This window comes from Mesoplodon bidens, assembly GCF_964165515.1.
Source record: "Mesoplodon bidens genome assembly, chromosome: 12".
Taxonomy (NCBI): Eukaryota; Metazoa; Chordata; class Mammalia; order Artiodactyla; family Ziphiidae; genus Mesoplodon; species Mesoplodon bidens.
In genome coordinates this window covers 92,301,977-92,313,005 of record NC_138168.1, presented here as the reverse complement: position 1 = coordinate 92,313,005, position 11,029 = coordinate 92,301,977, and the positions used below count along the sequence as shown (strand labels likewise).

General features: G+C 47.2%; 1 long non-coding RNA gene across 1 annotated transcript; it reads left to right on the top strand.

The window, feature by feature from the left end:
* Positions 1–7,550: 7,550 nt before the first annotated feature.
* LOC308626300 lies at positions 7,551–10,505 on the top strand. The gene is made up of 3 exons (XR_014017224.1): positions 7,551–7,979; positions 9,928–9,982; positions 10,100–10,505. It is a non-coding gene; the product is annotated as an uncharacterized lncRNA (long non-coding RNA).
* Positions 10,506–11,029: the final 524 nt, after the last annotated feature.

Here is an 11,029-nt window from a genome sequence, read left to right as displayed (position 1 = left end):
TATTAAAAAAAAATACTTGAATTGGCTTGTCAGACCCCCAGTTAGAAGAAAATTGACTGAAGTCAGGCCTTTAAAGGAGAAAGCAAAGGAATGAATCGCCAAGTTTGCAAGCGACCCTAAAGCATGCAGATAGGAAGTCTCGGGAGGATGCAATATGACAGGAAGTCTCATGTCTGGACAAATGGACACCAAATGCCAAGTGAGTGCCACTGAGAACGAGCGTCTGGGAGAAAAGTCCAAGCAGCGTCTGGAGCGCTGGGCAGGCACTGCATGGCAGGAGCAGCTGATGGTTACTTAGTGCCGAAGACGAACCAGGCACTTTGTATACGTTTTCCCATTTCATCCTCAAAACATTCAAAGGAGGAAACTGGATAAAGGGACTTGAGAATTTTCGTTGGTCCGTTTCCTAAAACTGTTGACCTAGTGTGCTGGGGTGGCTAAAACAGCCCAAACTATGTGGTGAATGATGCAGACCCTTCCCTAGAACAGGACTTGCAGTCTGGCCACACACCCAGAGAGGCATGACGGAGGCCAGGTCCATCACACGTTAACGCCCTGATGACCACAGAGCATGCGGTGCATGCAGGGCTCTGTGCTGGAATCTGGGGGTGGTGTGAGGACAAATGACTGTAGCCAACTCTGCTCTTCTAGCTGGATGAAAACGCCATCTGCACATCCTCAAGGACAGCCCTTGACCATAATTTAATAATCGTCTGGCTTAGACCCAGCTAGCATGCCCAGATGTGGCCATGCAGTAACCTGTTCTCAAGAAGGAACTGTTGGTGAAAATACTGAAATATCTCCCCAGTGGCTGGTAAATAGCTTAACAGTATCTGTGATAGTCGTAATATTTCATAATGATATACATTCTGATGTAAACTCATTATGGCCATGTAAACTTGTTATAGCCATTACGACTTCTAAAGATAAATGGGCTTCCTATTTCACTGTTTTCTGAGAAACTTTTGGTTTTACTGCAATGGTGCATTGAACTTCTTATGTAAGCAGTAACTGCAGATTTATAATAAAATATTATACACACCACTCTATTTAGGTGTGTTAATGCTCCCTTTAAATCTCATAAGCATGCATCTTCTGAGTCTTCAGAACAAAGAAGAAATGATGTTAATGAGATCTGCTGCCTGGAATATCTTCTGACACCATGTAAGCACCAGGCTAGTTTGGAGCAGGATTTGATATTATGCAAGAATGCACTAGAAAAGCTCTATTCCTGGAATTAAAAACAGGCTGATTATTTCAACGAAACTTGAGTGGCCTATTGATACTGATATAAATACCAATACAAACGGTGCCAACGTTTATTAGAAGTGAAAATGCTAATCACCGACATATTTTAGCACAATGATAAACTTGTTCTGCTGAAGGCATAGTTTATGTAAAGAATATTTGTGATAATTAATGTGGAAAAATTTTAAAGAATATCATAATTCAGTTTCATGTAATAAATATTTAAAATAATGAAAGCATAAAATTTTTATTAAAAGGTATCAATAAATCAAATAAAAAACACTGAGAAAGTGCTATCATAATCTTTCACACCACCTACTCTGTGGCTAAAATTAATCAGGCATTTCAGACATGAAATATTTACTAGAACTTCAAAAAAAAATAACATTGATGTAAGTGGGTCATTGTAACCTAGATTTTCGACACTGCTAACTGAAAATGTGCATCTATTGAAATGTGAAAACAACTTTTAGAAAAACTTACAAACCAAGCCAGCAAAATTTCCATCATTGTTGGTCATGCTTCATCTCTTTCACTTAAGAATGTTGTAAACATTTATTTGAAGTGCAAAATCAGGGCTTTGAAGATAGTTTAATGGTTTGGTTGATTTTGTGGTTCTGGAAGGGGTGGATGTGGCTACACATCATTATTATTATTAGTGCTTGAAAAAATAATTTTGCTGGAAAATCTTCCTACAGAGAATATATCGGGTACGTATAATCAGCCATGTATTACAATTACACTGTAATTGTAGTTTAATTGTAATTAATTGGAGAGAGAAAGTGTGTCACTTTCGTTAAATTTTTATTTAGCCAAAATTTCCAAATGTTTTAATTTAGGTCGTCTAAAATGACCATGTTCAATTATATCTGGATGATATAATAAAATATGTAAATTGATCACCTTATAGCTTTTCTCGAAAAGCTTTATATTTGTTTCATACACCAAGGAAACAGCAGAGAGAATTATAAATACTCTATCTGAAGAGCTAGGAATAGAAATGAAGGAAATTAGAAGAATATTTGGATCTGAATGGGTACCCTGTACAGCTAGAGGTATTACAGCATTTAAAAAGAGTATCAAGGTAAGTTCAGCCTCTCTAATAAAATTAGTGAACTGGGAGAGGATAAGCATTTAAATATTGGCTTTAATGCACACTACTCTCCTACAAAGGTGTCAGTATTTTCTTTAGCATTAAGAAAGACATTTCAGTTATTAAGGCAAGGATGAAGAAAGCTTTCAGACATACATTCTTGAAGGTGGGAACTTCCCTGAGAATTCTATTTAAAATTTCAAAGCAGTCCCCACTGTCCCCAGAACTCCTGAACCCTCTTCCCTGCTCTATTTTCCCCCCATAGCTCTTATCATCTTTAAACAGGTATCATTTTTTTTTGCTATGTTTATTATTTATTTTCCTTCCTCTGCTCTGTAAGCCCCTTCAGGGCAGAGATTTTTGTTAATTTTACTGTTGATTTTGATCACTGATGTATCCCATGTGCCTAAAATGTCACTCGCCCCTGGTGGGTGCTCCACAAATATTTATTCAGTGAACGAACACAGAAAACAAATAAATGAAACTATGAAGGAAAAGTAGAAGATTATATTCAAGGGAAGAAATAAGATATGAAATTTGAAATGAAAACATACAGTAGCTACTCCAAGAGGAAAAACTACCAGCTTGCCTAATAAATGATGTGAAAATGCACTTGTGGTTTAATAAAAAAAAGTGAAAAAATAAAATGAAGTGTTAAGGTTTTCAAATTTTGGAATTCTGAAACTAGGTCAGATGACATGTGTGAAGTTCCGTGGAGAAAGAAAATTCAGCCAGCTAGTGAATATGACAATCCAAGAACCAATTTTCAAGATTTAGTTTAATAGCAGAGATATTGAACACACGAAAATGTCAGACAGTGTTCTTAGAGCTGGAATATTTACACGTAATGGATGTTAGTGTTGCAAATGCTCACACGGGCTTCTGTCCTATGAACCATGTCAAAAATGTTAAAAGAACTAAAGTCGCCTAACGATGGTGTAATTAAGAGGGAAGCCAGAAGGATTTGGGGGTTCCCATGTCAATTGTGGCTCATTCAGAGGCATCTTATAGGCACAGTTCTGTCAAATAAAAGTCACGCCCAAGTTTTTAGATGTCTGTTTTTTTTTTCTTTTTTAAAAAAATAAATTTATTTATTTATGGCTACGTTGGGTCTTCGTTGCTGCACACAGGCTTTCTCTAGCTGCAGAGAGGGGGGGCTACTCTTCGCTTCAGTGCACAGGCTTCTCATTGTGGTGGCTTCTCTTTGTTGCAGAGCACGGGCTCTAGGCACACGGGCTTCGGTAGTTGTAGCACGCAGGCTCAGTAGCTGTGGCTCGCGGGCTTTGCTGCTCCGCGGCATGTGGGATCTTCCTGGACCAGGGCTTGAACCCGTGTCCCCTGCACTGGCAGGCGGATTCTTAACCACTGTGCCACCAGGGAAGTCCTAAGTGTCTGTTGATGATTTGGAATTTATTAGGTTGGATAAACAATTTGCGCTACAATTTCTACATCTTGTTAAATGGTTTCGTATATAAAGGTGTTCACGTGATAATTATGTAGTTTAGAGAATGAAGGGGAAGATATTGTATCATTTTAAAGTATATATTGGTTTACATATTAAATTGGTTTACCGTTCAGTTAACTGTTTTGATGCTTCCCCACTGCAGAGTGTCTAAATGGACGGGACCAGGAGGAATGGTTTATAACAATTGATGGGCAGGCCTTCATCCTTTCTGAAGATGCGCCCATCCTCAGGGACCACCTACGTGCCTGTGAGGGGGGCCGGATGAATGACAGAGCCCACAGAGGGTACCAGAACGATGAGGAGGCCGGAGTCGTTTGGTCTGGGATGTTCAGGCTTGAGGTGAGGGTGGTATCTGCATTCACGGTGGTCAGGATTTGAGCACCCGGAGAGGAGAGCAGAGGCTGGTCCTGTGAATGGGGCCGGGGGCAGGGAGGCTGGGGCTGCTGGAGCATTGGCCCAGAGGGTGTGCCGACGGCACTCTTGGGACTGGGGCCCTGGCTTGAAGGAGTGGTGTATATCACGAGGCTGGGTGGGCAGAGAAGAACGAAGACCACGCTCGGGGGCTTGGATCTGGTCTCGTAGGCAGAGAGACTGGGGGAGGAGGGGCGATGTGTAAAAGAGGTGCTGGGAACGTGGGGTCCGGGTGGAGAGGCTCTGCGGAAACGAGGAAAGGGGCAGGGGCGCTCGTGCCGAGGAGGACAGATTTTCAGAAGCCGCAGGAAGAGAGGTTGGGTGGAGGAGGAAGCGGGGGACAAAGCGGCAGAGCCAGCACCGCCCACGCGGCTACAGGAGAGCCTGGACCACACGTCTCGTGCAGGTGCCCTCGCTCTGCGGGCCATCGGGAGACGGGGGAGATTCAGCCACCTAGAGGGGATAGGCGACGGTGAGAGGGACCCTGGGGGGATGAATGGCCACAGAGAACAAAGTTCTGTTGCCAAAGTCTCGGAAATCTCGGAGGGCGCAGGTCTGGGACAGGTCACCCGCCAAGTCCTCTGCCGGAGGATGCACCAGTGCCCCAGACCTATGTGGTCCGTGTGAGGACAGATGTGGGACCGTGGCCTTCCTGGCTGTCCCACCTCGGAGGCTCCATTCTCACCTCCGTGATGGGCATCCGGCACACCTCGGTCCCGACCCCGGGGGACAATCCCTGTCTCCTGAGAGAGTCGTATTCTCGGGTAACAGGATGCAAAGCCACAGTTCCAGGCGTCGGCGCCCTCGTCCTCTCTAGGGACCACATTTGGACGATTCCACCTCCCACTGGGAAGTGCTGTCCTGGCAGGACCATCGGGGGCTTGGCTGGAGTCAGATGGAGGGCGAGGAAGGGGGGCTGAGCATCAACAAGTGTGGGCAGGACAGTCGGGGTGTCCTTCCTGGGAGGGCATCGCGTCCTTCCTCTCAAGTGGGGTCGTCGTTGGAGCCCGGCCCGCCTGTGGACTTTGGTTAGAAGACCTGCTTCTGGGGTCCTGGCAGCTCGCCTCTTCCTGTGCATGGCTCGGCTCGGCCACCAGGCACTCCCCGTGAGCCTGGGGACAGGTGACATGAGCCCGTGGGTGGTTATCAGGCGCAAAAACAGGGACTAACTGTTTTAGGGCAACATGTTTCACTGAAATGGAGGAAAACGTGTCTCGTGCATATTTAGGAATAATGCCGTGCGGGGGAGCCACGCCAGACATATTTCTTATGTTACAATCCACGTGTTAAAATGGGCCTAATTCTGTATTTCTGGAGTCTACATTTGGTCATTCATTCTGTTTCTTCAGCTAAAACTTGGTCCCCGTATAAAACTAACTAGAACCTTGGTGTACTATTCCGATGACCACAGAGAGGGACTGAGTACTGAGAGATGTTCTCTCCTGAAAACGAAGGCTATTTTACAGAAAATGATAGCAGCGCCACCTCCCCGAGGAGCCTTTCAAACACATCCAAGTAATAATTACAGAGTCATAACCTGAGGAAGAAGAGAAAGGAATCTGGAAAACTCCCATGTGCATTTTTAGACGATTCTGACAAACTAGAGAGGAAATAACTGGCCACCGAAGGTGCCGGGGTCAAGGACGAAGCCGCCAAGATGAAGCCAGCATCTCTCGCGCCTGCATCACTCCCGGGCCTGTGGGGATGTTTCCCCAGGACTATTCCCTCGAACGCTCCGCGCAACCCCACATGGTTAGTTGAATACTGGAGAGCCTTTCACAACACCATCAGGGACCACTTTGCGGAAAAGTCCAGGGAGCTCTGAGCGGCTGACGTGTGCTGGCCAGGCCCTCCGTGGTCCTTCCTGCGTGAATGATGTCACCCCTGCCCCTTGACTGGACCAAGGATGCGCGCCCAGGTGGGGTCTGCTCAGGAGGGAGACCACAGGGTGACTTGCTGTGAAGGTCAGGTGGCTGGTGACTAAGCAACCCCGTCAGACCTGTTCTGGGAAGTCGCACCTTCCCTCCAGGCCGGCCCCTATGTGTCGGCCGAGCACAGCCCTGTCTCAGAAGGGAGACCCCACCGGCGGGAGGGCCCTGAGCCATCTCTGGCTCCCGGCTACCCTGGCGATAACCGCCAGCATCCGGGAGCGTCTGGGGATGCAGCAGCCCTGCAGGCTGACGAGCCGACGGAGGCAAGGTCCTCAGAAGTGCCCGTGGGGAGCACGTTGGTCACTCAGCCGGCGGCTACCACTAAAGAAAATAAACAAGATGCCTGCTGGATCCACGGGCACTGGGTGCGTAAACACCACACTGCTGTGGGGAAGGTGTTGTCCTCCCCAGTGCACAGGTCAAGACCTGAGCTCCTGGGCTGTAAAGCAGCTGGTTCAAGCCGCTTAGGCTGACTTTGAAGAACGTGAACCCAGCAGGCTGGAAGTACCAACCTGCCCACCTCTAATGGGCCTGCTGGGAACCTCATCAACTCCGCCGGCCCGGGTGGGAAAGCAAGGGTGTGTTCACAGGGGTCTACACACGTGCCATAGGTGCCAGCGACGGTCAGGTCACAGCCGGGTCACTAGGGAAAGCTTGCTTAAAATGAGTTACAATCGGAGATTGTGGACATCAGATTCATGGACCCAGGTCACCAAAAATGGTAGTTAAATCAGTGAGATGGAGATCAAATCCATCCACTGAAGAGCAGGCGGTTCCTGGGCATCCCTGGGCGGGTGGGGATGGGGGGTTGGAGTGGGAGAGCGGGGGATGAACACGTGGTTCATGAATGAATGGAAGAGTCGGATTGGAGGAGGACGTCCCGGTGGCTTCACGAGGCGCTTGTCCAGGTGCTTGACCCCCATCGAGGGACGTGTCCCGTTTCTCACCGGCCTGCGTCGGGTGGGGACTCAGAAGCATGTTCCCTGTGTCCTCACAACCCTCGGGCCCTCGGTCTCTGGCTGGAGGAACAAAGGAGGAGGACGGGAGCCCCCCCTCCAGCCCCCCTCCAGCCCCCCTCCCCCACCGGAAGCGCAGAAACCTGGCCGAGGTAGGACAGTCAGGAAGCCCCCGCCCACCTGAGCGTCATTTCCCTCCTGGAATCCGCGCTTACCTTGAAGAGCCCCGTCCTACCCCAGTGAAAATTCCCATAGAAAAGTTCCATTCAATTTGACTGGGTTTTCATGCACAAACTATGCCTCTTAATTGAGGCCAAGGAGTACTTTTCAGTCTTGATTTCTGTCCCGGCTGCTACCGCGTGATTTGGAGCCTGGAGGGCAGAGCCTGGAGGATGAGATTTTCCTCCCGGAGACTGATTTTATGATTAAGTCAAATGTCACGGGCCGGTGAATTTCTCTGAAGATGGCTACATTGGAGGTAACTAACGTAGAATTAGAGATCCACTGGGATGGAGCGTAAATCCAACCCGGAGTTCTGCCAGGATTCAAAGCGTATCATCTTAGAAATCTGTTTTGGCAGCAATACACTCCTCTCTACTCCCTGGCTGCAGCTGAGTAACAAAAAATGCAAGAGCCTCGGCAGGCAGATTCTTTCCATGTCAAGCAGCTGATCAGTGTGACACAGGAGCGGTCTCACCCTGTGCTTCCCCTCCACGTGGAGAGGCCAGGTCAGCTACTTCCTCTCCGTCCTTCAGGTTGAGTTCAGATGCCGCCTCTTCCAGGAAGGCCGTCCTTCCCGGCCCTGCGGACACCCTGGCGTCCATCACAAGCCTTACAGTCCACGTGCAGTTGGAGCTGCTCCACAGCCCTGCCAGGTAGGCACAATTTTCCTAATATTTTCTCTTTTTTTGGCCACTCCGCGAGGCTTGCGGATCTTAGTTCCCCGACCAGGGATTGAACCCGTGCCCCCTGCCGTGGAAGCGCGGACTCCTAACCACTGGACTGCCAGGGAAGTCCCATATCCTATTATTTCCATTTTATGCCCGAGGCACTAAAGTAATGGGGAAGGTAACTCTAGCAAGGCTGCAGGACTCGGAAGTGCAAAGGTGGCTTGCAGACTTGTTCTGTGTGCCTCCTGAGTGCAGGCTTATTTTTTAAAAAATTTTTTGAAGTCTAGTTGATTTACATGTTGTGTTTAATTTCTGCTGTACAGCAAAGTGACTCAGCTATACGTATATGTATTCTTTTCTGTATTCTTTTCCATTGTGGTTTATCACTGGATATTGAATAGAGCTCCCTATGCTATACAGTAGGACCTTGTTGTTTATCCATCCTATATGTAATAGTTTGCATCTGCTAACCCCAAACTCCCAATCCAACCCTCCCTCATCCCCTCCCCCTTGGCAACCACAAGTCTCTTCTCTGTCTGTGAGTCTGTTTTTGTTTCTTAGATATGTTTATTTGTGTAGTATTTTAGATTCCACATACAAGTGATATCACGTGGTATTTGGCTTTCTCTTTCTGACTTACTTCGCTTAGTATGATAATCTCTAGGTCCCTCCATGTTGCTGCAAATGGCGTAATTTCATTCTTTTTATGGCTGAGTAATACTTCACTGCATGTACGTACCACATCTTCTTTATCCACTCATCTGTCGGTGGGCATTTAGGTTGTTTCCATGTCTTGGCTATTGTAAATAGTGCTGAGTGCAGGCTTATTTTATACTAGTGGGTTTCAACGTTTTTTCAAGGCATGGAACTCTTTCTTCAAATAAGGTTAGAATGGAAATCCAATGTATAAATCCGGGAGCAGGGCAGCTCTGGTGAGCTGGGGGTGGGTGGAGCTCCGGAAGCAAGCCCTCACTCTCTTCCGTTGCAGTTCCTTGTGGAAACCCCAGGGTTTGAACCCCTTTCGACAGCACCGAGCTGAAGGTCCTGGGGTGGCAGGGGAGGTGTGGCTCGGGGCTCAGCAGCTCATGGCTGAAACCAGCCCAATGAGGTTGACGCAGCTCTACCCGCTTGGAAGCTGGTTTCTAGTCCCATTCTCGACTGCTCTGGGGCGAGTGTCATGGAGCACTCCCGATTGGCCAGGGGGGTGGTCTGCATCCTTTATTCCGTCTTGATGTCCCTCACTCTCAAGAAGCAGTAGAAATCATCTTGCTGTTGTCATCCACCGTTGTGCACATAAAACTGAATATTTAAGGCCTTAAGAACAGAATCTGAGTTGTATAAAATGACTTGATTTATTAAAGCACTGGGGTGTAAGGGTGCCATAAACCTTTCTACTCTGTGCCTCAGGCTCTGTACTAGGCATGAGCAGAGTCCATCTCAGAGGGCTGCTCTGAGCACAAAATGAGTGGCTGCAGCTAAAGGTTTTAGAACAGAGTCCGGTGCCCAGTGGGCACTTTTATTAGGGAGGCTGCAAGAAGCCACAGAATCCAGCAACCCCAAGGTGTCAGTTTCTGCTCCTTCTACACGTCCACTGGGCATCAGCTGTGAGTCCTCTGGGTTTGCATTATCCTCGTTCTGGGCCCAGGATGCCAGAACCAGTGGCCAGAGGAAAGGGATTTGAGTGCTGGGGGGTCTCATGGGTACCAGTGAGCAGCATTAGCTGCCATCTCTGCACTTAATCAACATGAGCGGTTGTTGTTCAGAAAAGCACAGCTAATCAAGCATTCACCTAACAGGAGAATGAGGATCTTGAGATGTGTAATATATAATATGGATGTGATAAATAGTGACCTTGTTTTAAAATCAGAAGGAAAAGCAAGATTACTTTTCATTTCTTTCATTCTAATTTTTGTCCTTCAACTTTGTCCCATAGGTAGCAACATTACAGAAGCTTAAGGTCGATCAAGGCCAGTACAAAGAAATGAAAGGTGAGCGTAGCTTTACAGAACTCAATTTTAAGATTGTGTTTATTGGCTGGATTGAAAGCCCCCAACAACTGTGCATATTATCTATTGATCAAAGCTGTTTCCTCTCTTTTGCACCAGATGGAAACACAAAGACTCCATTATGAGCTGGCACTCACACTGTCTCCTGGCAATCGCTTGTGTGCTGACATTTGAATTTACGCTGGTGGTAACAAGACTGAGAAATAGCTCATAGTTCATCGTTATATTTACAACAGAGCTTGTCCCGAGAATGTGAGTTTCACTTGTCATAGAATATGATGCCAAGATTGTGGAAAATTAGATGTGTTTTGTTATAATTTCACCAATCAATGTAGTCGGCCCCTTAGGTCACTCTGGTCCTGGTAATTGATGACCAAATGTCTAATTAGTTTCCTTCCATAAATGAAGTTTATGCTTTGGCAAAAATGCAGTGTTGTCCAGAACTAAGGTGAAGCTTGGGGGATGAGAAGAAAGGCTTTCCTGGGGGAGTGTAAGGATGGTGTGAAGTGCAGAGACAACAGGTAGAGAGAGGGTGAGGATGGGCCTAGAGGGGGTTCAATAGGGAAGACACCTGGGGAAGCTTTCCTCCTGCGCCGCAGAGGAATGCTCACCAGACCTCAGCCTCTGTTTCGTGTTTTCTCCATGTGTGTAGACTAATACATGTGATAATACAGACAATAGGCATGTCATCTCCTTTTCCTCCCTTTGTCATCTTGTTTGGACTCCTGCCTAACCAGTATCCTATAAGACTTGTTAGTGATAGATACATATATAGATGGTTGGATGGACGGAGAGACGGACAGATGGATGGATGAATGGATGAATGGGTGGTTGGATGGGTGGATGGATGGACGGCAAACAGAAAGATGGATTAAGGGATGGATAAATGGACAGGGGGATGGATGTTTGAATGGAGGGATGGATGGTGGGATGGATGGATGGTAGGAAGGATGGATATACAGATGGATGGATGGATGGGTGGATGAATGTGTGGACAGGTGGACAGCTGACTGGATGGGTGGGCAGATG